The sequence below is a fragment of the Dromiciops gliroides genome, chromosome 4, assembly GCF_019393635.1.
Source record: "Dromiciops gliroides isolate mDroGli1 chromosome 4, mDroGli1.pri, whole genome shotgun sequence".
Taxonomy (NCBI): Eukaryota; Metazoa; Chordata; class Mammalia; order Microbiotheria; family Microbiotheriidae; genus Dromiciops; species Dromiciops gliroides.
Window position 1 is genome coordinate 490,677,979 of NC_057864.1, and position 26,668 is coordinate 490,704,646.

General features: G+C 46.8%; 1 protein-coding gene across 1 annotated transcript in view; it reads right to left on the minus strand.

Moving 5' to 3' along the window:
• SH3BP4 (SH3 domain binding protein 4) overlaps window positions 1-26,668 on the minus strand; it is a 138,091-nt gene that overhangs the window by 63,842 nt on the left and 47,581 nt on the right. The window contains exon 2 of the mRNA XM_043999433.1: window positions 13,478-13,547. The gene's annotated coding sequence lies outside the window, so the exon portion shown is untranslated. The remainder of the gene's footprint in view (window positions 1-13,477; window positions 13,548-26,668) is intronic.

Consider the following 26,668-nt stretch of genomic DNA (forward strand, 5'->3'; position numbering starts at 1 on the left):
TACATCCTTTCAAGGATTATTCGTACTTTTCATCAGACCCTATATCCAGAGCTTGGAGGAAGGTCAGAGGCCACACTCGCCCCCCCAACACACCTTCAGACTGTCCCACCAGGCCAGAGTAGGAGACATTCTTGAAGAGACCCCATATAATCTGGGATCTCAGGGCAGTGGCATCCTTGCCCAAGACTCTGGGCATTTACTGGCTGCCCCCCCACCTGGAATACTCTTCCTCTTCAATTCCATCTCCCGGCTTTCCTGGCTTCTTCCAAGTCTCTGCTAAACTCTGACTTTGCACAAGAAGCCTTTCTCAGTCCCCCTCAATGCCAGACTTCCCTGTGCTGATTAGCTCCAAATTGCCTTGTACATATCTCGTTTGCACGCTGTCTTGCTCCATTGCGACAGGCGCTCACTTGTGCTTTTATTTTATCCCAGGGCCTAGCACATACTGGGCACTTCATGAAGGGTTATTGCTTTCAAATGTGGACTCTGCATGCTCAGCTATGCTGGAAAGAACTGTGGATTTGGGGTCAAAGGCCCCAGCTGCCAAGTGAGGTGGTTTGATGTGATAACCTCAAGTCTCGGAAAAGCAGCAGCAGAAGCAGCAGTAGCAACAAAAGTCCCTTTCAGCTCTCATGATCTATTGGAGCATTTGGGATGGAGATGCCTCGACTGGTGCATCTTACGAAATGTTCTTTGTGTCGATGCAATTCTTCTTTGCCTTCAGTAAGGCAGGCAGGTCTCCAAAGATGCTATGCACTCTACTCTTTAAAGAAGCAACCAAGGGGCAGCTAGGTGGCGTAGTGGATAAAGCACCGGCCCTGGAGTCAGGAGTACCTGAGTTCAAATCTGGCCTCAGACACTTGACACTTACTAGCTGTGTGACCCTGGGCAAGTCAGTTAACCTCAATTGCCTCACTTTAAAAAAAAAAGAAGAAGAAGAAGCAACCAAAGGGCACCTAGGTGGCACAGTAGATAGAGCACCAGCCCTGGAGTCAGGAAGACCTGAGTTCAAATCCAGTCTCAGACACTTAACACTTACTAGCTGTGTGACCCTGGGTGGGCAAGTCACTTAACCCCAATTGCCTCACGAAGGAAGGAAGGAAGGAAGGAAGGAAGGAAGGAAGGAAGGAAGGAAGGAAGGAAGGAAGGAAGGAAGGAAGGAAGGAAGGAAGGAAGGAAGAAGCAACCAGGGGCAGCTAGGTGGTGCAGTGGATAAAGCACTGGCCCTGGATTCAGGAGGACCTGAGTTAAAATCTGGCCTCAGACACTTGACACTTTCTAGCTGTGTGACTCTGGACAAGTCACTTAACTCTCATCGCTCTGTCCCCCACCCCCACAAAAGAGAAGCAACCAACGTCACATCACCTTGGACTGAAAGGGACCTGAGAGGCTGTCTAGTCTAATCCATCCCTGAAGTAGAATTCTGATCCATTAAAGTCTGTGCATGGGGGGAAAGGAGCTAGTAGGCTATTATTCCTTCACTGGATCCCTCCAATTATTAGGACTTTTCCTTGACAGCTTCTTTGCAATTTCTCCCCATCTCTCCTGAGCAGCTAGGTGGCAGAGTGAATAGAGTCATGAAGACTTATCTTCAGGATTTCAAATCTGGGCTCAGATACGTACTAGCTCTGTAACCCTGAGCAAGTCACTTAACCTTATTTGCCTCAGTTTCTGCATCTGTCAAATAAGCTGGAGAAAGAAATGGCAAACCACTCCAGTATCTCTGCCAAGAAAACCCAAATGAGGTCACCAAGCGTTAGACATGACTGAAAAACAACTGAACAACAACAATGCATCTCTCCTAGCTCAGCACTCTGAGGACAATGGTAAACCAAAAACTTCTTAAAGGCAGGGACTTATGTGAATTCTCCTCAGTGTCCATACTAGAATATAGTGCCTTCTCCAAGTTGGTTGCAACCAGTTATTCCCATCTCCACGGCGCTTACAAAACAAAGAAAAGGTGAATTTTATTCACAACCAACAGTATTTCTAAGGGATTTAGCAGGCAACACAAGCACAGATGTACCAGATGGTGAACACAGATCAATTCTCCCCAGATAGACTAACCCCCCAAACTGTGAAACATCTCACATGGGAGTCAAATGTGGCTGCCCGGAGCCATCGTTTGAAATTTCCTCAGCTCCAGTTCAAGTCTTTAATTCACATCCTGTCCTTACCCCAGTGATGGAAGCTCAATTTAAGATTTAGCAAAGAGAAATAAACACAAGGATCATGAGACATTTCAAACAGCAGACTCCATCAAAAGAAGCAGCTATACTGCAAACAACTGAAACATTCCATTTGGTCCCTGGAGCTGAACGGAGCTGATGGTATCATTTACAGCAGGAAAGGGTTTTGTTCAGTCCCTTACACTAGAACCTTGTTGTCACACTTCACAAGAGTTCATTGTCTTGGATTCCGTCCAGTGGAGTTTAATTACTAAAGTATCAATAAAAAAGACTTCATTTTCAAGTGGTTTCACCTAAAAGATAATCTCACAATGAGGTGCCAAGGAAAGCATTGTACAGAGGCTGGCATCTCATTAATTTCCTCTGTTCCCATCTGGTAACTACAACCACTCCCAAATGTTTATATGGTGTTTGTTCATGGGAGAAAAATTCGGCAAAATCATCACCATCTGTGAATTCTAACATGCAGGAAACCTTCAAACCTCAAATTTGGAAACAAACCAAGGAATCCCCACCTTAATCTGATTCAGGACTCCTTTCTAAGAAGGAATTCAACCACGCCAAGCCAATTCTGATGTATGAAAAATTGTGGGACTTGCCCACATGGTACAATTTTGGGGTTTATTTTCCATTTTTCTGTATTTGGTGGATCAGACCTGTTGATTTCATTAATCCAACTGCCCCAGGAAGCCCCTTCTACCAATGACACCTACATTGCAACCAGACTCCTAATGCTCTATTTTTAATAGACTATGACAGTTCTGTATAGTGCTTAGCCCATAGTGATTGCTTAAGGAATGCTTATACTATGGGATCATTATCAGCTATCATAGCAGAATCACAGAAGAATTCATCTACAGCTAGAAGACACACCCCATTAATTGACAAAATCAACTTCCCAACTTAGGGAAATCAAAGAACTTGCACAAATTTACCAAGTAGGCAAATAGCCAAGGTGTGAGAGATGTAAGCCCAGCACCTTTGACCTGCAATCTAGAGCTGTTTTATGTCACAAAGTCCCAATCTTTTCCTATGGAACCAAACAAAATCTTTCACATTGCAACTTCCATCCTCTGGCTCTGATATTATCAACCAGAGCCAAACAAAAACTGTCTCCCCCCTTCCCAAGTTACAGACCTTCAAATAGGACAAAGACAGCTCACATGTCTTTGTTTTTCATCCAGATTAAACAGACCTAATTCTATCAACCATTTTCCATAAAAGATAGTTTCCAGATACCTACCCACACGTCTCTAGATGTCGACCAGTCAGAATTAAGTACAGTTCTCTGATGCCTTCTCACCAAATCCAGGTACCCTTGGACTATTGATTTGTGAAGTGGGGACACTCAAATCCCATCAGCTCAAAACAGGATCATGGGAAATATTTTAGTCTCCATATCGAACCCCTGCTTGGCACAAAGCAAGCTTGTGGTCATGGCAAGATCTGGGAGTTTTACTTGAAATGCTGTCTAGCCAGATTTTCCACATCCTGTATTTGTGAAATTGATTAAAAAAAACCAACCTGAAACATAGCACTTTACTTATCATTCTGTTAAGAGGCATCTACTATGCCCGTCAGCGGGGGAAGGACTAACAAATTGTAGTACATGAGTGCAATGGAGTATTATTGGGCTGTAAGAAAGGGTTATTAAGAGACAAGGAAGGGGATTGATGCAGGGCAAAGTGAGCAGAGTCCACAGAACGATTTATACAATAACAACATTATAAAGAAAAAAAACACTGAAACACTCAAGAATCTGGACCCAGGCAAGGGTCAGTTGCAATTTCAGAGGGCTGATGAGGAAACTTGCTAGTTGTCTGGTCAGAGGTGGCAGCTCAGGGGGAAGACTAATATGAATTTTGGGACAAGGTCAATGGGGGTATTTATCTTGCTTAACTATGTAGATTTGTTACAAGAACTTTTCTTTTTTGTTTGTTTTCTCCTAATGGTAGAGAGGATTAAGGAGATAGGGAAGGGAAAAAAAAAGAGAGAAAATAAAGTCATCAAGATATCTCTTAGAAGACAGAGAAGGGAAAAGAAGGAAATCTAGAAAAAAGCAAGCTTTGAAAACTACAGTTGAACCTAATTATCTCTACCTGTACACACACACACACACACACACACACACACACACACACAAGTAAACTATGAGAGTTGCTCTTTCCCCATATAATTCTCCTTCTTTCCTAAAATGTGTAAGCAAACATCCATTTTATTTGACATTTGTCACTATATATATATGTATGTATGTATGTATGTATGTATGTATGTATGTATGTATGTATGTATATATATTTCCCCCCTTCCTCCGGGGCAATGGGGGTTAAGTGACTTGCCCAGGGTCACACAGCTAGTGTCAAGTGTCTGAGGCTGGGTTTGAACTCAGGTCCTCCTGAATCCAAGGCCAGTGCCTTATCCACTGCACCACCTAGCTGCCCCACAATATATATTTTTAAGAGAGTAAAGGAAAGCATTAGTAGACTTTTATGAACTGATTCATAGTGACAAAAGAAGAATCAGGAAGGCAGCATGAAGTGTCTACACCATAAATGAAGGAACAACAATATCAACAAAATCCAAACTAAATTCTATTTAAATATAATGAACAAACTTGCCCCAGAATAAAGTTGGGAAAATACTTCTCTGATAACAATGCTGAACAAAACTTGACCTTAGGGCCCCCTCCAGTAGAGAGTGCAGAGTGACCTTACATAACAAAAGTCAGATTTTTAAAAATCAGCATTTGAAGCATTAAATATTGTACAATATAGACATGGAAAAATTATAAAATTATAATAAAATTCTATACCAAATTAAAATTATATTCAAGTCAGTAACTACCAGGCACCTGATCTAGTTTAGCATCATCACAGACCACAGGAGACCTGGAAGGACTTACTGCCCATTCAGAGCAAGGCACAAGATTTGAAATCTTAATCTGGAAGGAGCCTTAGAGGACACTGGGTATGACCCCCTAGTTTTACAGATGAGGAAACTGAAGCTCAGAGAGATTAAGAGCTGCAGTCCTACAGCTAAAAAGTGCTGGAGGCTGGATTTTAATTCAATCTTACTGACCCCAAATTCAGAGCCCCTCACACAACAATGCCTCTCAACAGTTTTATGGAACAATTATTTCACAGGTTTGGAAACAGAGGCCCAGAGAGGTCAGACAAAGAGGTAATACAGGGCAGGGCTGGGGCTAGATCCATCATCCTTCATCCATCATTTTTTTAGACCACACAAGACTGTGGGTAATGCCATGTAGGTTCATGTGCCTATCTGTAAGAAGCCCAGGGTCCTCAGCCCGGAGCCTGGGAGATAAGGTAACCTTCCTTTTTCTGATGTTTTGTCCAAGATCTGAAGTTAGAGACAGGTGACAAACTTGTAGGAGGTTTGAGGAAGAAGCATGAAAAAATATTTCAGACTGCTTCCATTCAGGATGCCATGTTTTGGAAAGACACTGATAAACTATAGAGTAGCTAGGATGGTGAAGGACCTCAAAAACATGCCTCTTCCCCAGCTCAAGAATCCTCCATGGCTCCCTGAATCCTGGAGAATCAAATATCAACTCCTCTTGGAGTTCTTGGCATATCTTGGCATTCGAAGCCTGTCGCCTCCAGCATGTAGATTCTCAATAAATGCTCCATCTTAAGTTTCCCTGGCTTTTTATGTTATTGCCATTCACATCATGGACATTGTGGATGAACCGACTTCTTTGCTAGGAGCCCGTCTCCGGCTGTCCCCTCCTGGGAGTGCCCTCCCTCTGCTATTCCACCTCCTGATGTCCTGAGCTTCCTTCAAGGCCCCTCCCTGCCACGGCTAGTCCGCTCTCACCCTCCTCAAATTTCCTTCCTTTTCTTTGTACCAGTTGTATCCTCTTTGCCCCTCCCCCAGCCCCAGTAGAGTGTAAAGCCTTTGAAAGCACGGGCTGTTATTTTTATCTTGGCATCACTGCACAGAAGTAGGCAGGTAATTAATACTTGGTGGAGTGAACTCAATCAAAGGTCTGCAAGAGGCCTCTGTTCCGTCCCTTGCCAGTGAGTAAGCAGAACCACCTTCTTTCCCCTGCAGGGGGTCATGGCTCTCTCCTCTGTGGAGTAAGGAACTCACCTCCAGTCTACCATTAGTGGATTTTCTCATAATGTGAATAACAATGATGATAAGGAATAATGATGATCACCCTAAATAATAACAGCATTTGCATAACAAAGTACTTTCCATATGACCTCATGGATCCTCCAGACAACCCAGGAGGCAGGTTATCAACATTATCATCCCAGCCAAACAAATGAGAAGACAGAGGCTGAGAGTAAGTGACTTGCCCAAAGTCACACAGCTAGTGAGTGTCCGATACAGGGAGGGCAGGAGCAGCTTCCACATCTGACTTCCCATCCCCAGCAGCTGGCTTGGCGCCAGGTGCACAACAGGTAGTTAACTGTCTAAGGAACTGAAACCATGCACACCCTCTGCGGCCCCGCCTTTGGTGGGGCAGAGAGATCGGGCACAAACTGACAGCTTTGGATCGAAAGGCTGTCATCCAATAGGAAGCCAGGACAGGCTTCTTTTCTAGGGGCCTGATCCCCTGGCCTAGTGCCTCCAGCCCCACGGTCTTACCTCCCGACCAGCCCAGCCCAGCCCCAAATGGCTATTGAGCTTCCAGTGCTGGAGAGGAAAAGGTCCTTGGAGATGCTGTAGCACAACTGAGGCCCCAAGGAAACTGAGGCCCCAAGACGGTCATTTCCTAGAAGTGGCAGAACCCAGCGGGGGACCTCGGGCTCCAGCGACATGGGCCTGGAGGCCAGATGCCTCCCCTGGGCTTCTCCTTCCTTCCTTCCTGCCCACCAGGGCACTCCTGGCCCTTTGTCCAGATGAGGAGCTGGGGCCAGTCCTGCTATTTCCGCCCCCGTGGGCAGTGCACAGGCAGGCACAAGGAGGGGCTTGCACTAAATGACCTGAAGTCTCACTGGAGCTCACTGAGGATCCCGGGAACAGGCAGAAACTGTTGGAGCTGGAGATTTCAACCCAGAAGCTTCATGGCAGCCACCAGCAGCTCCTTGAGGGCAGGGGCTGCATTTGTATCCTCACAGCTTAGCTCAGCACTGGGCACTTAACCCTGACCTCCTTCCCTAACAGATTAAAATACTTAGAAACCCCAAAGTGCCACAGTGACCGAGCACAGTCCTGGACGAAGAAATGCCTCAAGCTCAGCCAGGTTGAAATACTAAAGCTACAGAGCTGGTGGAGTCTGGAAGGTTTTCAGACCCAACTGAAAGGCTGCTCAGGGGCTTCTCCAAGGCCACAGATGCATACGAGGAGCTCTCTGAGGCCCCTACTTTCAGGAGGGTGGAGGAGGGCCAGAGAAGAGACCCAACTCCCCCCAGGCCAATGCCCATTTTAGCCACAGGCAGCCAGGAGCCGAGCTCAAATTCCTGGAGCTTCACTCCTGTGGCTGATGACCTCAGCCAAATTACATTAGGGTTCTGTAATAAGGCAGCTGCCTTGAGATTCTATATTTAACGCGCAGGTTCCCAAGGACGCTTGGCACAGCTTCCCGTGGAGTTCGCAGTGGAGAGTCCAGCCTGACCCAGGCACCAGACCCTCTACTCAGAGTCAGGATGATGGGCCTGGAGGTCCCCAGTGAGTAAAATAAGGCATGAGACCGCAGCCTGTTCCCCCAGGTTGGCACGACTGCCAGGCAGCCTTCCTTTGCAAACCCTAAAACAGAAGACAAGCAAACCACAAACAACACGTCCTTTGTCTCTCCACACAGCGTCTCTGCCTTTCATCTTCCTTTAGCAGGCTGCTTGGCGCTACTCCAAGCAGTGCAATTCAATGAACATTTATTAAGCACCAACTGCATACCAGGCCTGCTAAAGAGACTGAGACAAATGAGATAGTCCCTGCCCCAAAGAAGCTTTCTTTTTTTGGGGGGGAAACATACAAGTAAGTCCATATAACATACAAAGCGTGTCCCAAAAGTCTTAGTGCACCTTTAAGCTTGAATCTTTTCAGAATTGTAAATGTTATACATACAAAAACATGTTGAAAAGGTAAGCAATTGAAAATAATAAAATATTAACACGGATCTTATTGAAGTTCAACATACCCACCACCCCAAGAAATACATTGCTCTACTTTTGAATTTTGTAAAAAGTTTCATCGGCTGTTGTTCGGTGGCTTTAATTAAGATCATACAGAGAATGATGTCTGGTGCATCTTCCACTGACGGACTTCACAAAATCCCGTGCCCAAACAAGAGGACTGACCCACTTCTCTGAGAAAAGGGTCATCCAGAAACCACCATGTATGGAATATCTAATGATAGGGTTCTCCAACGTCTGAAAACTAAAATTTTTAATTCACTATGCAAAATTCCCCCAAAATCCTAAATGAGTATAAAAGACTTAAATAAACTTCCCAGTGTTGCCTTGTGTCAGTTTGTAGCACTTATGCTTCTGAAGTTATGGTTGCTTAGAGCAGTCCCAGACTTGGGGACACCCCATAACCACCCAATAGTTGGGGAGGAGTCGGGGTGCATTCAGCCAACCAAGCAGTGCTTACCAGGCACCTGGTGTCAGGCCCTGAGGTTCTCTTGTGAGAACCACGAGAATGAAAAGGCTGCTTTAGGAGGGAGCCCTGGGGGGGTAACAGGATGGGGAGGACATTCCAGCTCCGAGGAAACAGGGTGTACAAAGGCAGAGACAGTACAAGCCCGAGGCCACTGGCTGGCATGAGGGCCACCACAGGGAGGGAGAGACCTGAGCCTGGAACTAAGCTAGGGACGATTTCTTAAGGGAATGGGTGCCCCTTGAGGGCAGGGTCTCTGGCCTGCTCTATCTTGGTGAACATCGGTTGGATAAAAATGCTTTGAAAGGTCTCCCCAACCTCGTACCCCCAGTTCTCAGTGGAGTTTTAAACTACTAAAGCTTAGAGCTGCTTTGGTACCTTTAGGTCACCTCACTTGGAGTTGCAGAAATGCTGCTACTCTGCCTTGGGAAGGGCAGCTTCCTCCCCGGAAACTCCCTATAAAATGAACTCACAAGTCCTGTCCCATGGAGCCCCTTGTCTCCCTCTCCCTGTCCCCCACAACCTGAAGAAGACAGCCCATTGGCAGAGATCTTAGCATGTCAACCACCTGCCTGAAGGAGAATGACAAAGTCAGGGCATCTTAGCAAGGGGCAGCTGCCCTCCATCCTCAACATGGAACAGGCAAGCACCGCGAGGCTTGGTCTTGGTTGGCCAGAGCCATTGGGCAGGGGGCTGGTCATGTCACCAAAGGCATCTCAGGCCCAGGGGTGCCTGGTCTGTGAGCTTCTCCACAATCAAACCAGACCAGAGCTGTGCAGTCATGGGCACAGGATTGAGTGTTGGGGGGGGGGGGAGGAAGGAGACGACCTGAGCTCTCCATGGCTTTGGACAGTTACTCTTGACCTCAAGCCACCAAAGCCTCCTGGGCATGCTCAGATATGAGGACATGAGGCTGCAAAGTTGGGGCAGCACAGGGCCTGGGGTTTAAATGCCAGCTCTGCTACTTCCTTTCTACTTCGCCTTAGACAAATAGCTCTGCCTTTCTAGGTCTCAGTTTCCTACCCTTAAAAACAGCTCCTAAAATCCATTCCAGTTCTGAAATAAACAAATACATAAATCTGTGACCTATGGCCCTTCAATCCTTGCACATGGCTGCTATAATCAGTTTATTCAAATTTCAATCATTGACATAAGGGTAACTAACATACTTACAGTATGACCCTGGACAAGTCACAAGCTGGCTGAGCCTCAGTTTCCTTTTTTTGCAAAATGGAGTTAAGAAGCAGCACCTTTCTCAGAAGGTTGTTTATGGAACTTAAATGAGAAGAGAGGGAAAGTATATGACATACTTAGAAGCACAATCTCTAGCACACAGAGCTCTCCACCTGACACACAGTTAGAATTTGACAAATGTTTGTTAACTGACTAGTAGGTGTTTAAGTTGGTTATTCACCTCTCTGTATTTTATTCACACTGAAAAGTATTTGGAGGCTGAATGGCACACACACACACACACACACACACACACACACACACACACACACACACACACACAATGAATATTGACATTTAGCCATGGGAGCCTCCTGGAGCACAGACTTGGCCGCAAAGTTTATAAGTCAGAGGGCCTCTGGCAGCAATGGGCTTTGCCTATAGTAGGCATTTGATAAACACTCACTAAGGAGATTTTTTTTGGGGGGGAGTAAACTTTAAAATCTGCTTTTCACAAATGCTTAGAAGTGCTTCTGGGAAAGAAGAGCTTGAAGCTCAGTGGGCGATGTGAAGCATGGAGCCTTAACACTTTCTGACTCCCAGACCATCTTGGGCATCTGTCTGGTGAAGCCTGGGAACCTCTTCCTAAGAACCATATAGTTAAATACATAATAAAATAAAATCTGTAGGGATGGAGTGCCGGTTGTTGAAGCAGGTTTTTTAAGAAGAAAAGAAGAATGTGGCCCCAAGTTAGAAACATCTGCATTAGATATAAAGCAATCATTTCAACTTGGGTTGAAGACCCATGACTTTGCCAGAAGCCCTCCTCCACCCCCATTCCCCGCCCCCCCCAAGAGGGGGAGGTTCACCCAGGTCAATCAAGATGAGGTGCAGATGTCAGGGAATAAGTGCAAGGCCCTCTATGATGCGCCACCCAGTGCCGGGTGTCTCAGAAGAGAAGAGGCAAAGCAGAGCTCATGGAAACAGGAGGCATTTGACCAGGGGTCTAAGACCGGGTAGGATTTCAACAGGCACAAATAGGCAAAGGGGAAAGAGAAGATGGTCCAGACATGAGCCGAGGCCCACAGACAGGCAAGAAGGGTTTCCTTGGGGAACTGTGAGTCGCCCTGCATGGCTGGGGCATAGAGAAGACAGACATGGGGGATTAGTGGAAGGTAAGGCTGGAAAAGTGGGTTAGAGCCAGACTACAAAGGTCAGGACCATCAATAAAACCAGGAAAGCCAAGAAGAGCAGCTCTAAGGTAGAAGACTTTGGTAACAATTGACAACGAATCAGGACACTCTGGTAAAATGGTGGGGGAGGGGGACACATCCGGAAGAACGCAGATGGGTGAGGACGGGGGCCAGGGCTTGATATAGACTTGGGAGAGGAGTCATCTGCTTTGGGGAAGGAAAGGACTTGGGAACAACTACCTGCCAATGTCAACCCAAGGATGGAAAATGGATGTGAACCAAACCGAGAAGGGGCAGTCAAACAAGGAAAATCAGTATAACACAGTGTCATGGACATCAAGGGAAGATGGCGGAGTGGAGGCAGTCCAAAGCTACAGAGCTAGAGACAGACAGACCGACAGACCGACAGACAGAAAGGAAGGAAGGAAGGAAGGAAGGAAGGAAGGAAGGAAGGAAGGAAGGAAGGAAGGAAGGAAGGAAGGAAGGAAGGAAGGAAGGAAGGAAGGGAGGGAAGGAGGGAGGGAGGGAGGGAGGGAGGGAGGGAGGGAGGGAGGAAGGAAGGAAGGAAGGAAGGGAGGGAGGGAGGGAGGGAGGAAGGAGATTGAAGACTGAGGCTGGGCCAAACTTGGGGAGAGCCCAGATGCAGGAGACCTCCCAGAAACTCATCTTAGTCAAGTGACGACAGAAGCCAGCTCGTGCTCCCAAAGAGGTCAAAGATGTGGAAGGCAAATGCATTCTTATCGACTAGGTTCCAATCTGTAAGTTGTTCCCTTTATACCTTTTTTATCTTAATTATGAGCCTAACAATCAACACTCTCTTTCTGCCCCTTCTGCCTCTGCCCCTTTGTCCAGGCTGGTCGCCATACTGGGAGGCCTCTCTGTAGGCTCTTCAGCTACTGTTTGTCCCACTGCTATCACCATTGAGGAACGCTGGGACCCCCAAGTCTGGCAAGGTTAGTAGCAAGTGTGGCCTTTGCCCTGGAAGGCTTAACTATGAAAGCCCAGAAAAGTGACCAGAAGTGGGAGGATAAGAGGAGACTCATCTGGAGACACCCCCCCAATGAACTATCCAACATGCCTAGGTTCCTTCCAAGTGCCTCTCAGGGGCCCCCTCCCACCCCTCTGGTTGTTTCAGCTCTCCCCCTCCCTCTGGACATCACTTTGGAGAGATTATTTCCTTCCCTCTACACTTAGGTATCACCCTGGAAGAACTGAGATCTTTGATAACACAGGGTTTTTTTTTTGTGCGCCCCCCCCACCCCCCCAGGCCCTGAAACACTATATTGTGTGAATGGTGAATTGAGGGATACGAGGCAGAAATAATCTGTGGTCTCAGGAAGCTTATGTTCCATCAACATTCACAGATAATTAGGAGACAAGGTGAGTGCTGGGGCAAAGGAGAGAGGCTTACAGGCAGAAACTGTCCCCTTCCCCCTTGTGACTGTGCCCTCTAATTCAAAACTCATCACTGCCTTAGAAGATAATCTGAGGGGGAGACGGATCTCTGATAAAAGTCCTCAGAGCTTCTAACCTAGCTGGGATAGTCCTAGAGCAAAGACAGACAGTGAGCAGGCCAATGGCTGGAACTGCTGGACCTTACACTTAGCCAACACAGCCTCTGAGACCCCAGGCTCATCTTCATGCCCCATGAAGGCAGCAGAGATGGGCTTCAGGGACAGGTGCCTTGATAGAAGGCTCACCATTTCCCAAAAGCCTTCATGACAGCTCAACTGTGCAGCCAGAGTGGTCTCATAAACTCCTCCACCTCCACTCTGGTTCTCGCTTTATTGTTTTCAAAACTTCTGAATACCCACAATACAAGAAGAACGGCTTTGTCTTGAAACAAAAGGTGCAGCCACATCCACCTGCTGTCAACACAGAAAAAGCCTCCTGTGTCCTTTCTGGGCACCGCAGCAACAGCCCTCTTGGTGGGAACTGGAAAGAAAGGCCTCCAATGTAAACAGATAGGAAGGGGTTTGGCTGGGAACCCGCAGGAGCCAGATCTCTGCCCACACGGCTCACTCCTGCCCTCCTAGTACGTCTGGAGACAGGATGGCAGAGAGCAGATGCTACAGAGGAGGAGTCCTGAGAAAACTGGCAGCCTGGCCAGGCCCCATCACCTCTCCTCCAGGAAAGGTCACCTGGAGCAACAGGATCCAGCCACAACCCACCAAGCCAAGGCGCCATCTTGCTTCTGAGGAACTCCTGCCCTCTCCAGTCCTACATGTCTGACCCTCGCTGGTCTCCTGCCAACAGACCACTATGTGTGTGAGCTTCAAATGGTTTGCCAGAAGTCAATAACCTATTCGACACCCTCTCTGGCTTCCAAATGGTGTCCACATTTTCTCTTACCTGAAGGGGATGGATCGCTTCCCTCCGATGTCAGAGAAGAACGGGGCTGTCCCTGCCTTGGATCCAGAAACTACAAAAAAAGGAAACATTTCATGAAACATGCCCATGTCACTAACAGCCAGAAAGACTTCTTAACTTTCAGAGACAACCTTTATTTCCCCTTTTTTGCTATTCCGGGATAATAAAAAACCAGAAACAAAGTAGATGGACTTCTCTCAGAGAATGGCTGGACAAATTGTTCTACATGGTTGTAATGAGATGATTAATAGGGAACAGATTCTTTTCCCCTGTGAGCCAAGGTCCCAGGTAGCTGTCTCCCTCACTGACACCTAGAGTGAAGAGATGAACTGGAGGAATCCTGTGAAGCTCAAGAAGATGTATTGTAACTGATGCAAAGACTAGGAAGTAGCACCAGGAATACAATGCAAAAGTAAAGATCACAGTGTATAGAGCACCGGCCCTGGAGCCAGGAGTACCTGAGTTCAAATCTGGCCTCAGACACTTAACACTTACTAGCTGTGTGACCCTAGGCAAGTCACTTAACCCCAATTGCCTCACTAAAAAAAAAAAAAAAGTAAAGATCAATAAACCAAAGCAACTATGGCAAGAGATCCTTTACTACAAGCCCCTTTTTAAGTTAAGAGAGAGGGGGCCATGTCCTAAGGGCTAGATGGGTTGCACTGCCACCCTAGGCTGGACAAATGACAAATTCAGAGAATCATAGGGAGACTTGAGTCATTTGGAGAAAATAGAAAGGGAAAGGATAGACCAGGAAAAATGCCCACTAAGATACCTTCCTATCCCAAACCCCCTACTCTCCACCCCAGGCCCAGCCTCTGTAAAATCTGCCCCATGAGACTTCTGTGAGCTGATACTGAGCAGAAACAAGCAAAACTGGAGGAGAAATACATACAGTGTATAGAGCAAGAGGAAAAGACAGTTTGTGTGAATGAATCAAGTGACACTGCTCAACCTTGGCTCCAGAAGACAGATAATAAAACAGATTCTCTTCTGGAGAGAGGAGTGGGGGACCATGAGGGGTGAATGGTGGAGACCGATGAGCCACCTTCCTTCGGCTGTGCTCATCTTATTTAATCTCATTAGATTGGAAGCTCCTGGAGTCTTTTGCCTCTGTTTGTATCCCCAGGGCTCAGTGCTGGAACTGGCATAATGTAGGTGCTAAATATATGTTGACTGAATTGAATTATTAGAGGGGGGGTGGAGATGGGGAGATAGATGCACATTTATTGAGAAGTGATTATATAATAAAGTAGGAAACTGCCCTTCAGAGGCCAGAGGTGTCCCGTAGAGTGTTACAGGTGTTCTCTTCACAGCGTGAGGTCATGTATTATGTATTATTACACTTTATAGAAAAAAGAGAAGGCTAAGGGTCTGAGAAGTTAAATGTCTCCCAGCTAACAAGGGGTCAACCTCTGATTCAAAGCACCCTGCTGACCACAGAGTTCCAACCCAGAATCTCAAGGACCAGCTGACTCCAAGCATTTCCACTAAAACATTTGAAAGTGATCCTTCCCTTCCACCCCAGGCCATGCTGGGAAAAGGCTAGAACTCAGAAGTCTCTAACAAGTGAGAACTGATGAGGCCTTTAGCCACCATCTCCTAGCATTGTACCTATCCTGCCCTGCCCCACCCCCCCCCCAATCAATTCATACTCCAGTCTTTCTACAGGTCTCAGTTCCCAGAACAGTCCAGGGGAAAATCACCAGGCATAGAGTCAAGAAGTCTTGAGTTCAAATCTAGCCTCAGATACTTAACCAGCAGTTAAGTGACCCCTGGGCAAGCTACTTATCCTCCAAAGTTTGTCATAACCATAAAAACCTTACAAAGCACTTTGTAAATCTTAAAGGACTATGGAAGTGCTAGGAGTTATTATTATTAGTTTTCGTTTGATCCTCAGAAGAGCTGTAGCTACTTCTCCCTCCTCAGGAAACTCTGGGAGAATTGGGTCGGCCTAAATCATCCTCTTCTCAGTTACCTCCCCCTCCCCCTCTCCCTCCAAAAGCTGCCAACAAGATCCTTAACCTTTATAGGCACCTGATGATTCATTGTCAGAGAAGGTACATTCAAAATAAATAAATGAATAAACAACGTCCAGTGTCCAGAAATCTCTAGGGTTGGGGAAGGGGTGGTGGTGGTAGTGGAGTGACCTGTTACTGAAGTTTCGTTTAATGAAGACAAATCCAGAATGTCTGGTTTCACAAAAGACAGACAGACAGAACCAAAAAATCGGGGGGGAAGATAGGTAGTCCAAGAACTCAGAGCCAAGGGCAGGTATGAGGGAGGTCTGCGTTGAGTGGTGAGCACCAACAAACCCATAGAGCAGCCCCAGGGGCAGGCTGAGTCCAAAATCTGACCACAGACGGACAACCCCACAGGCTGCACAAGGGAAGCCTTATTCTCTGGGCTGGGTACAGTTTCCTGTGCTCCCAATCCTGCTTGGGGACGGTTATCAGATCCATTACTCGCTGGTTCCACAACAAAGGTGGAGAGAAGGCTGGCTCTTTGCAGAGTCCCCGCCAGGCCCGGGTGTTAAGGGGGCGGGGACTTTGCGAAGGCTCCCTGTTCCCTTCCAAACTTCTCCAGAATTTGGGTAGCAGAGAAGAAAACACTGGACTTTATTATCAGAGGATCGGGTGACACTGTGGATGAAGCCAGAGGACCTGGGTTCAAATTCTGATGACATTTACTAGATATGTCAGTGGGCAAGTCATTTCTCTGGGCCTGCATTTTATTAAATGTTGTACTAGACACCTTTAAAAAACCTAAATCTATGATCTCAGGCATTTGCCCAGAGTCAAAGCATCCGATGGTCTCTGTGTGTTCCTGGTGGACGATATACAAAGTCATGGGCCAGTCCAGGCCGGGCCAGGCCGGGTGGCTGGTTTCACATCAGCTCAGAGGAAGGGGTCCCACAGGGCCTGGGGGGGGGGAGGTGCTTGGGGGGCCCCAGGCCATTTTGACAAAGTTACCGTTGGTATGCTTATGAAATCTGCCCCAGACAAGCTGGAGGGGCTAGAGTAACAGGATGGAACCAACCAGAACGTATGAACTTCACGGGTCCAAGCACTGGGATGAACCCAAGAAGGAAGAACGCCCTAGAGATCAATGTAAAGGCTTACACTTAGGTCCTACAAACACCAACTTCCCAAGTACAAGAATGGGGAAGCAGAACTCTGGGAAAGGGGCCTGAGCATCTTGGTGGCTATGAGGCAGCAGTGACGCTCGGTAACCAAACACACTCAGTCTGGGGACTGAAGGCAACAGGGATGTGTGAGTGGCAGCACTGGGTGTGCCGGAGTCAGAAATCCTCTGGGGTTCTGGGCACCCCCAGGGCCCCAACCGGCTCCGAGTTCCCAGGCTGAAGGGGTCTTGTCGGATGAAGAGGCTCCTGCAGATGATGACAGAGAAGTCCAGGAGTAGAGTGAAACGGAAGAAAACAGGGCTGCCTGGGAGAGGGCGGGGACTTTTTGTTAAAGGGGACCTGAGGCGTCTGCTTGGGCAAGGGCACAGCATCTCATCAGGCTCGCTAAATATCCTGCAATTCTAAAATAATGAAATGGCTGAGAAAATAGAATCCCTTCTTCCAGCCCTTAGGAAAAGGGAGGTGGATTTCCAAGCATTTTTATAATAAAAGGTGATTTTCTTCTAAAAACATAAATAAAAGTAAAGGGGGTCTTATGGAGCTATCCTAGCTGAGGCCTGCCCTGCTTGAGATTCAGAGGACAGTCTATGACCTTTACCCTGATGCGCTGCATTTGCACTGGCCATCAGCAGTGTTTGGAATGTCCTCTCTCCTAGCCTCCATCACCTACTCTCCCCCACCTCCTACAAGACCCAGCTCAAATCTCACCTTCCCTAATCCCCTTAACACTGGGGCCTTTCCTCTGCTAAGTATCTCCTATTTATCCCGTTATGTCTTGTTTGGGTATCTTGTTTTCCTGTTTTCTCTCTACACTGTGATAGTCTTGAGATCAGGGACCCCTCCCCTTTATATCCCCAGCACTTGGCTCACAGAGTGGGTGCTTGAAAACACATGTTGACTCACCCACACAGTCTCTGTGGCTTCCACCCACAGGTAGCATTAGCACCCAAACAAGGCCAAGGGTGCCCTGGATGCCTCATCTATTTCATTCGTGTGGCCGGAGCCTCCCACGTTGTGATTAGCTCATGGAAAGAAATGCCAGAGAACCATCACAATTTATAGGACAAGATGCTCACCTCCTGATGGCCTGTTCACTTCAACAGACTTGAAGGATCTTGGATTTGAGGCCCATAGGAACGAGAACTAAATTCATCTGAATTTCTCTGAGCTCCAATGCCAACACCACAACTTGGTGTCAGAGAGAGTGCCAGGCCTGGAGTCAGGAAGACTCATCTACCCGAGTTCAAATTTGGCTCAGATACTTTCTAGCTGTGTGACCCTGGGCAAGTCACTTAACCCTATTTGCCTCAGTTTCCTCATCTGGAGGAGCAAATGGCAAACCACCCCAGTATCTTGCCAAGAAAACGCCCAGTGAGGTCATGAAGAGTTAGACATGACTGAAAAAAATAACTAAACAACAAAACATGACCTGGCCCTGATTTATCTTTCTAGGTTGTTACACCTTCACTTCCATCTCTCCTAGCCTTGTGTCCAGCCAACAAGTCCTCTCCCTGTTCCTCACACACAATGCTCCACCTCCCCCCTTTGTGCCTTGACAGTGCTGCCCCAAGCCTGGAATGACTCTCCTCCCTCCTCACCTCCTTTAAATATCAGCTCAAGTTCCACACTCTGCTTGAGGTATTTCCCAGTCACAAAAGGATCACAGAGTGAGAGTGCAAAGGCTCTAAGGGGATCTGGGGGCCATCCAGGCATCTCTGTGACTTCCCAGACCTCATCTTGCTTCCTTGGCCACCCGTCCCTCCTATGTGTGGCCTCCAGTGGAAGACAGGATTTATTTTTGCAGTGCCGGTCATCCTCACTTCCTCCCCACTGGCCTTCTCAACTTCAGCTCTTCCCCTTTGGCGTCTGTTTATCTTGCCCAGAACCAGGCCATCTTCACACCATCAATATCCACCCTCCTCAGCCCACCCCCAACCTCCTGGGGTTGTCCCTGCTGGTTAGCACAAGGCCCAGCACAGAGTGAGCATGAGGTGAGGAGAGGGTACACATCCCTAAGATCAAGGATGGCCTGAGCGCATGAATAGATGAGTGGCTGAATTTGGAGACTGGAAAAAAAGGGGTGGGGGTGGGAGTGGGGATCCAATTCTCTGGCCACTGGCATGATCTAAGTGTGATTCATCTAGAAGGAAAAAGGAACTAAATCAATGGCTCCATGACAAATTCAGAAGCCCAATAATAACAACAGACACAACAAATTAATAATAACAATAGCAGCATTTACATAGTGCTTTCAGATTTGCCATTTTACAAACATCCCAACTGTTTCTTCATTTATCTTGTGCCTTTTGTATACTTCTCAAATTCCAGACTGGCTGCCCAGCAAGGGGAGAAGAGATTAAAGGAGGGTTGATTGAAGGCTTCTGATCCACCCTCATCTTCCTTCCCACCCCACCCCCAAGGCATCCCATTCTGATTCCAGCCAGCCTGATTCAGCCATATTGAAAAAGCATCCAGGGAGAAACAGAGAGTGACCCCAGAGGCCAAGCCTGTCAGCACCAGCAAGATGGGGCCAATGGTCTTTTCCTGCAACGTAGCTTAAGAGCGAGCCTCGGCAGGTGCCATGCCTGGGGAATCTCAGTAATGTCAAGTCATCTCACTGACGCCAGACACTCCAGCCTGGGCAGCTACGGTAACCAGAAATGGCCAGACACTATTGGAGTCAGCTGAAAAGGAGTTGGAGGTTGAAAGTCACGCTCATGCAAACACCACACACACACACACACACACACACACACACACACACCAATAATCTTTTAATCTTTGCCCTAAAGGAACCAAGGATTGATTGTGCACTACCCATATCGGCAAGGACACCGGGCACAAGCCAGCAAGGATTGGAGTGTAGGCTAGACTGGACCCAGAAGAAACTTTTACATTTAGCAAAATGGTGGTGGTGGTGGTGGTGGTGGTGATGGTGGTATAGTGGTGGTGGTGGTGATGGTGGTGGTGGTGGTGGTGGTGGTGGTGATGGTGGTGGTGGTGGTGGTGGTGATGGTGGTGGTGGTGGTGATGGTGGTGGTGGTGGTGGTGATGGTGGTGATGGTGGTATAGTGGTGGTGGTGGTGATGGTGGTGGTGGTGGTGGTGGTGGTGGTGGTGGTGGTGGTGGTATAGTGGTGGTGGTGGTGGTGGTGGTGGTGGTGGTGGTGGTGGTGATGGTGGTGGTGGTGGTGGTGGTGATGGTGGTGGTGGTGGTGATGGTGGTGGTGGTGGTGGTGATGGTGGTGATGGTGGTATAGTGGTGGTGGTGGTGATGGTGGTGGTGGTGGTGGTGGTGGTGGTGGTGGTGGTGATGGTGGTGGTGGTGGTGGTGGTGGTGGTGATGGTGGTGGTGGTGGTGGTGATGGTGGTGGTGGTGGTGGTGGTGATGGTGGTGGTGGTGGTGATGGTGGTGGTGGTGGTGGTGATGGTGGTGATGGTGGTATAGTGGTGGTGGTGGTGATGGTGGTGGTGGTGGTGGTGGTGGTGGTGATGGTGGTGGTGGTGGTGGTGGTGGTGATGGTGGTTGATGGTGTGAAGTGTTTTGCAAACCTTAAAGTGTTATGCTAATGCTAGCCGCTATTATTATTATCAAAATGATGGTGGTGATGATGTCGTTCAGTTGGCTGACTCTTCATGACCCCATTTGGAGGTTTTTTTGGCAGAAATACTGGAGTGGTTTGCCATTTCTTTCTCGAGCTCATCTTACAAATGAGGAAACTGAGGCAAGCATGGTTAAATGACTTGCCTAGGGTCACACAGCCAGTACGTATCTAAGGCCAGATTTGAACTCACAAAGATGAGTCTTCCTGACTCCAGGCCTGACGCTCTATACACCACAGCACTTGGACAAATTAAAAATAGCAGCTTTTGCTTTGGAGTCCGAGGGCTTGAGTTCAAATCCTAATGCTGCTACTTTCACTATAGATACCTTGACCAAGTTCCTCTGCCTCCCTTAGCCTCAGTTGCCTTGTCTGTAAAATGAGGGGGTCGAACTAGATGAGCTCTAAAAGTAAGATCGGTCTCTGGGTCTCAGTCTCTTTAAATGTTGGAACTTGAGGGGGACATGAAGGCCCTATGTAAGTATTTAAAGGCTCCCATGAGCAAAAGGGAGTGGACTTGTTCTGTTTGGTCCGGAGGGCAGAAGGAGGAAGCAATGGTGAAGGATGCGGAGAGGCGGATGTAGGCTTGCCCTTTAGAAAAGAACTGCCTAACAATGAGAGCTGTCCAAAGCTGGCACAGTCCCTGAGGGAGGCGAAGGTCACCTCCTCAACTCTGTCTACCCCAGGTCTTCAAGTAGAGGGTGGATGGTCACTCAAAGGCTGGGCTGTTGAGGGGTTTCCTGATGAAGGTTATGGGTTGGACCAGACTCTGGATCCTCCCAAGCTCAGACACTTTGTAGTTGGGCAATGGCATGATCTTTAAAGTCCTTTTAGTCCCCAACACTACAATTCTCTGCTCTGCAAAATCTAGTCTTTGAGACCATGATCTCAACCCCCTGTTCTGAGAGGGAGACACCTTCTGAGTAGTTTTGTTTTTTAAGGGATTACTAAAGACTTGTCCATTCACTCCCTCTCCCTCCATTCCACCAGAAAAGTTGGGCTACCTGGGTCCCTAAGTCCAGTCATGACTCTTGATGGCTTCATGGGACAAGCCTACGCAGAAATATTGGCTGGGGATACACAGTTCTTGGTTGGCAGACACCAAGGTGCCCAGGTCTGCTCTCAATGACACCCTTCCTTCTTTTCATTTCCTTTGCTGGGGGTTCCAGATCACCCCTTAATGACAGCTGCTGATAGGGATGTTTACTTTTGCCTTCTTAATGAGTAACCATCAATTAGACATGAAAGGTGAAGAGACCAAGGCTTACACACTCCTGCTGTTTTGCTTCCAGAGGCATCAGAGTTCAGAGTCAAGCAGAACAGATTGTCCCCTGGACATCTTCCCTCCATTGCTGAGAGATTGGCAAGTGAGACAGAAATACTTCTGACCTCTGAAAAGTCAAGTCAAATAAAACCAGTCATGTCAATGAGCTCTTTTGCTGATGACCCTGGCTTGGCTAGAACCCAGAATACAGGGAATGGAAAATGAAGCACATTCCTGTTTTGTTAAATTCAACATCCTGGGATATTCGGTAGTCATAATGACCCATAATATCGAACCATATGGAATGGATCACTCAATAAAATTTTTGGGAAATATGACAGACAGATGGTTGTAACAACTTGAAAGGAGGGGATTTTCAAAGGGCTCTAACCCTCCCCATGTGGAATTGGTTTCTTTATTTTTCATCATGTACAGTGAACATGGCCACCCACCACTAAGATATCTGCCCCTCTGGGGCTCCCAAGGCAAGAGACAGGTGGATGCTATGGCTCAAAGCCCTCTCATCTCAGGGGCTTCACCCTCAAAGATCAAGCATCCTGAACTTGAAATCTAGCTCCCCTCTCTTTGTAGGTCACACAAAATGCAGCAAACAAAGACCCAATAGCATAGCCCCAAGCACTATGGTTTGGAGCAGAGACTCACATAGGAACCAACATTGAAGAAGATGATGAATCTGTTCTGCTGGTGCACCAGAAAGGCCAATGGGCCTTTCCATCTGCCCTATTCCTATGCTGCCTTTCTGGAGCTTAGCACATTATGCTGAGCATAAGTGATTAATAAATGTCTATCCATCCATCCATCCTTCCAGACAGCCAGCCAGCCAGCCTTCTATCCAACCAGCCAGCTATCTATCCATCATCCATCCATTCAAGAGACTTCCTAGATTCCCTAACATAACTTTCCATTTATTTTGCTTTTCTCTCTTACTTTCTTATTTGCGAGCAAGTTAGAAATTAAGCTACCAGAGGGCAGGAACTATTTCACTGCTATCTTTGTATCTGCAAGGGGTGGCATAGAATAGTTTCTTAATAAATGCTTATTTAATCACATTGCTTTATGTACTATTGGTGTCTCAGTTTCCTCCTTTGTAATGTAAGGAGATGGAGCCAAATAAACTCTAAAGTCTGCTGTCCTGGGTTCCATCCACTTGACTCTTCTTTGCCTTTAAGCAACTAGCCAACTCGATGCATAGGTAGCAGTGCCGCAATCAGGAGGGCTTACTTCCCAATTAATCACCTGTCCCCAAACTCCCAGGAGATACAGCTTTCCTTTACAATGACAGAACAGGGGGTTCTCCCAGGTTTTGGCATGACTTGGACCAGGCAGGGCAGTGCCCTCAAGCTGACAGAGCCCGGGTGCTCACACATCACCTGAATCTAACACCATCTGACAAACGAGAAGAGAAGGTGGGGTGTGGACTGGGCGAGATCTTACATAAACACAAACCCACTAGAATTGAATGCAGGAAATGCAGCAGTCGGTTCTAATATTGGGTTTCTCCAGGAATGTAGCTCATACTCAAAGAATTCAGTTTTGTCCTGGGGCCTCAAGGGCACTCTTGTTTTAGGACTGATTCATTGATATACAACAATATGTAGTAAATCCACCAACAAACGTGTACCTGAAGGCACTGTGGATGGAGGTGGCAGAGACCAACTTAGCTATAAGCTTTAGCTTAGTCTAGGATCTGACAAAAAGTAGGTGCTTAGTAAGTGTTTATTGATTGACCAGAGTTAAGGGGGTGTTCAGGAAGACTAGCACTTCTGCTCACCCACCTTGGGTGTCCACCTGATTCATCCATATCTCCCTGTGGCTCCAAGAGCTGTAGCTTGCTTAGTGGCCACACCCCAGTTTGCAGTGGCCACACCCCAGTAAAACTGTCCCAGCAGACAGGCTAAACCAGGTTGAGAGTAACCAACAGACTCAAACCTGTCAGTGACTTAGGGGGGGGGTATCTACCCCAAGCGTGTGAAGACTTCCCCAGTGAAATGGGCAGATGAAAACATTGTTCCAACAGCCATGATGGACAAACAATATTGACTGACTAATATCCACTGAAGTAAAGAAAAGCTTCCCAATGAAGAAAATTGTTTCTAGGGGGCACAAGCTGGTAACTTCCCCCTCCCTGGAGGTCTTTAAGCAAAGCCTGGATGGCCATTGTTGGGGGTAGTCTAGAGGAGATTCTAACTTGGCTGTGGATTGGTCTGGATATCTCCTGATTAATGTAATGAAGAATACTACAGTTGGAAGCGAATTGTGGCAGGTACCAGGTGGGTCCCAAAGTTTAGTTAAGACAGTCTTTCTATGAATAGGAAATGAGGAGGGATACATAAGGGAATGTATTTGATTTTAAAAATATATCCATTAGAATTTATTTATGTCATTGTTGGTGAAGCTGTGAACTGATCCAACCATTCTGGAGAGCAATTTGGAATTATGCCCAAAGGGCTATAAAGCTGTGCATACCCTTTGACCCAGCAATTCCACTTTTAGGTCTTTTTCCCAAAGAAATCATGGAAGGGGGAAAGGGACCCACATGTACAAAAATATTTATAGCTGCTCTTTACGTGGTAGCAAGGAATTGGAAGTTGAGGGGGTGCCCATCAATTGGGGAATGGCTAGACAAGTTGTGGTATATGAATACAATGGAATACTATTGTGCTGTAAGAAATTATGAGCAGGAGGAGTTCAGAGAAACCTAGAGGGTCTTGCATGAGCTGATGATGAGTGAGATGAGCAGAACCAGAAGAACATTGTACACAGTATCATCAACATTGAGTGTTGACCTACTGTGATGGACTATATTCTTCTCACCAATGCAATGGTACAGAAGAGTTCCAGGGAACTCATGATAGAAGAGGATCTCCAAATGCAAGAAAAAAAAAAAGAACTGTGGAGTATAGATGCTGATTGAACCATACTATTTCTTTTGTTTTGGGTGCTGTTGGCTTTTTTTCTATTTTGAGGTTTTGCATTACTGCTCTGATTTTTTTCTCTTATAACAGGATTAATGCAGAAATAGGATTAATGTTATTATGGGTATATATATGTGTGTGTGTATATATATATACACACATCTATATGTATATGTATATAGATATAACCTATATCAGATTACCCGCTGTCTAGGGGAGGGGGAAGGGAGGGGAGGGAGGGAGAAAAATCTGAAATTGTAAAGCTTGTATAAACAAAAGTTGAGAACTATCTCTACATGTAACGGAAAAAATAAAATACCTTATATGTAAAAAAATATATAAAAGTTATATACCAAAAAAAAAAGCTATATACCAAAAAAAAAAAAAGAATTTATTTATGAAAATTCTTGCCCTCAAGGTGCTTACGGTCTATAAAGGGAGATTGTGAAGGTCCTTGGAGGCTGAACAGAAAAGGGTGAACCAAGTTCAAATCTGGCCTCAGACACTTGACAATTACCAGCTGTGTAACCCTGGCCAAGTTATTTAACCCTCATTGCCCCACCAAAAAAAAAAAAAAAAAGGAAAGAGAGAGAGAGAGAGACAGAGAGAGACAGAGAGAGTGAGAGAGAGAGAGAGAGAGAGAGAGAGAGAGAAAGAAAGAAAGAAAGAAAGAAAGAAAGAAAGAAAGAAAGAAAGAAAGAAAGAAAGAAAGAAAGAAAGAAAGAAAGAAAGAAAGAAAGAAAGAAGGAAAAGGGTGAACTGTTAGGCAAGCAGCAGGGAATCACTGAAGATCCGGGGGAGCTCCCCCATAGAGAGGAAGGGCATTTTGAGAGGATATGAGAAGTAGATTGGAGGAAGGAGGTGGTCCTCAGTCACTCTCAGTTCTAGAGCTTAAGAGGGTCATGGTTTATACAAGCTATAACAAGGGCTCAATCTAAAATGGCAGAAGTGGAAACCAATGCAGGAAGGAGAAACAAAGATGTTTGATGGAAAGGAATTAACAGGAACCAAAAAAAATGGACGCGATAACATGAAATCTAACTTTGAGACCATGAATAGCAATAAATAAGAAATCAATGAATTCCTGGTCAACTTGGTCTAGAACTCTTCATCCCCAGCACTTAGCACAGTTCTGGGAACACAGCAGATGCTTAATTAATGCTTATTGTTGACTTGAAGATGGAGCCAACCCCTCTGGGCTCTCACATGCCACCACCACCACCAGCACCATCATCATCATGATCATCGATGATTTAGACTAATTCCTTCCAGAGGAAAGCACCCCAACATGGGGAGATCATGACAATATCAACTGAAGCCAGCCAACTGTAAGAGGGTAACAATTTGTAACAGGTTTCAGACAGATGGACCTTCAGAAACCTCTCTTAGTTCAAGTTCAAGCTCAGCCTGCCAGGCCAGGCCCCCCAACAACTCTTCACGACCTGACTGAGCAACATCTGCTCTCTACTCAAGGCACTGGGTGAGTGACTTTGTTCCCTAGCATGTTGCAGAGGAAAGACAACTGACTCTGGAGTCTGAGGCTCTGTGTTTGAGTGCCGCCTGTCCCTGCCATTTTGCCTCTTGGAACCTGTATGAACTCTTGTGTTCATACCCATAAAATCACAGGAGGGCATGTAGCTTCTCTACAACTATCTGGGCTCAGAGTTAATTTGCTAAGTGAGTGTCCAGGGTCACACATCCAGCCTGTATCACAGATAACACTTGTACTTTATCATTGGGAGTCTTCATAATCCTGAAGCCATTTCTCTATGCACTAGGCCACATGGTCTCATACTTGGAATGAGACTTATAATGGCCCCGCTGTGGGGCGGCTCAAATAAGAGCATCTGTGTCAGCTCTGCCTCAGTTAATGCTCCCTATACATATCAGATATTGGTAGGATTGGCCATTGTCCTCTTACTGCTTCTATCCCACATACCTGCTCTTGTACAAACCCACCATGACATTCATGGCCTTCTTTGGAAGCCTGCTGGAAACAGCCTCACCCAAGTTACCTTCTCCCACATTACACCATTGGCCCACAGGGAGAATGTGGTCTCCTGGGACCCCTAGACCTTCTTTAGAACCAGTGATGTCACTAACTGCCCCTCCCGACACCATCATGAGATCACAAAAGCATTTACCATCTATTGCTGACATGCAGCATATTTCTATTGGGGGGGGGGCACTACTGATGAAATAAAATTTAAGTGGTCACAGCCCTCAA